At 44.6% G+C, this 2500-nt stretch overlaps 1 non-coding gene across 1 annotated transcript; it reads right to left on the bottom strand.

Moving 5' to 3' along the window:
- Positions 1 to 725: 725 nt before the first annotated feature.
- Trnap-agg lies at positions 726 to 797 on the bottom strand. Its single transcript has one exon. It is a non-coding gene; the product is annotated as a tRNA-Pro (tRNA).
- Positions 798 to 2500: the final 1703 nt, after the last annotated feature.

The following is a 2500-nucleotide window of genomic DNA, read 5'->3' as shown; positions in this document are numbered from 1 at the left end:
TGTCCATGATGCTATTCCCATCATTCACTCTTAGGACTAAAAGCAACAAGAAGCACGAGGGCTACAGTAAAAGCTATGAGTGTTTGTGGTATGTTGAAGAAACATTTTGTTTCCCCATGTGGAGCTCTCGAATGATCTAGGAATGTAGTTTCATGGTTATTGGCTTGTACTTATTACAATGAGAGAAAAACAATTACCTGTTATTAACTGCAGCTGCTAGCAACCTCTATCTACAAAAAAGCTATAGCATCACGATCTCGGTGGCTGCGCTCTCAGGAACCATATATTAAAGGGGGCTCTCGCACTAAATTTATCAGGAACCCTTCTTGTATGGTGCTCACGCCACGGCTGCTCCAATTATTTGGTGCTCACGCCACGGCTGTCTTGCGGTAACTAAGGCAAAATAGGTTTAGCTCCATTTTTGCCTCAGTCCGAAAGAAACTGATTCGACTCGCCTGAAGCCGACACACCCGATATTAATGCTAAACTGAGGTGGCGAACCATGACTCATGGTTTCCTTTGATTTGCCCTGCCATGGTATTTTAAATGTGAAAAGCCGGTGTAAGGGTTTCTTTTGCGATGGAAGACGACTGACAACGCAGTATTACAGACAGAGAGATAAGATGCTCGTGAATTTAATTAATTTAATTTCTCTCCCGCAAGCGTTAACATTTGCAGATACAAGTATTTTCGTTACTTATTTTCTTCATGGCTCTGCTAAAGGAGGGCCTGACCGGGATTTGAACCCGGGACCTCTCGCACCCTAAGCGAGAATCATACTCCTAGACCATCAGGCCGTTGCATGAGTCTAAAAAGAGAAATTTGTGCATTCTGGTTGGCGGTCATCGTGGCCCGCCCACTTACGCTAACTTTAAAGATACGTATAATCGTCAGAATATGTTAATATATTATTCAAGATTTACTTTAAATTCAGTTTATCGATAATTTTTTGTGTGATTTTTACTTTTATGTTTTTAACCATATTCATTGAAATTCTATGGATTACGTATGCAGACAAATTAGTTTTATATTCAAATTGTTGTATTATCATTCTTTGTTATTATTACTATCAATATTATCATTATAAATATTATCATTATAACTTTTACTAATAATATTATTACTGCTGCTGCTATTACTACTACCATTTCTATATCGGTTAATTTATTGTTATTGTTGTTAATGTTGTCATTTTCACCCTTATTGTTATTATCAGCATCATTATTATTTTGATTTGCTTTGTTACTGATGTTCTAATTAATGTCTGATTTGGTGGCTGCTCTCTCGGAGGTGAGAAGACCTGGCAGTGGCACGATTAGTGAGGGTGGCTACACCTACTACTGGTCGGGCCGCAGCGATGGCCACCATCTCCAGGGAGTAGCCATAGCCATCTCCAGCAGACTTCAACCCTTGGTAGTTGAGGTCACTCCAGTCGATGAGCGTATCATGGTATTGAGACTGAAGCTTTCATTTGGCTTCATGTCTCTTGTTGCTGTATAAGCTCCTACGGATGTATATAAACTTGAGGCGAAAGAGATGTTTTACGCCAAACTTGCATCTGTGGCAGACAGATGTCCTCGGCAAGTTATTCGTATTGTGCTGGGCGACTTCAATGCGGTATCCGGCTGTGATCGAGCTGGCTATGAGATGTCTGTCGGTCCTCATGGCTCAGGAGCTGATGCTGGCAGTGAGAATAGCCTCCTTTTCCGTGACTTTGCTAGGTCCCAGAAATTGAGGATTTCTGGCTCCTGGTATCAGCGTTCTGTCCCGCATCGCTGGACTTGGTACAGCGATACAGGAAGAGTGGCCAGGAAGATCGACCACATCCTCGTTAGCACTCGATGGAGGATCCTCCAGAACTGCAGGGTATATCGAAGCGCTGTGTTCTGTGGAACTGACCATAGAATAGTGGTGGCTACTCTCCGGGTTACTTTAGAACCCCCCGTCGCCCAAATGAACACCCTAGGGTGTTTAATTTGGACAGATTGAGGGAGGACGAGTGTACCCGGGGGTTTGCCGAGGCTATCTCTGGTCGTCTCACAGCACTCGAGGGCCAGACAGACCTGTTCTTATGTGGGATACCTTCAAGCCTGAAACGCTTGATGCAGCTCAGGAATCCATTGGTGAACGCCCAAGAACAAGACAGAATTCCATCTCGCAGGAGACGCTGGAAGCCACAGATGCTTGTCGTGCGGCTCGACTGTCAGGGGATCGCACTTTGCACCGCTCTCTGGTGCGCAGGACTAGGTCGCTGTTGAGAAGGGATAAGGAACAGTTTATCAGTAGTCTTGCAGAGGAGGTCGAAAGCCATTTCCTTGTAATGGAACCTTCGTCTTTGCCTCCAAGCTCGCGAATAAGTGAACTCCAAGCCCCCCTCACAGACGGCTGCAGTCCGCTCAGCAAGTGGCCAGATAATCTCAGATCCTGATGGGGTGCGTGTGCGTTGGGCTGAGTATTTTGAGCAGTTGTATAAGGTTGATCACCAACAGTTAACATGGAT

This window comes from Penaeus chinensis, chromosome 2, assembly GCF_019202785.1.
Source record: "Penaeus chinensis breed Huanghai No. 1 chromosome 2, ASM1920278v2, whole genome shotgun sequence".
Lineage (NCBI taxonomy): Eukaryota > Metazoa > Arthropoda > Malacostraca > Decapoda > Penaeidae > Penaeus > Penaeus chinensis.
This window is presented reverse-complemented; position numbering and strand designations above follow the sequence as displayed.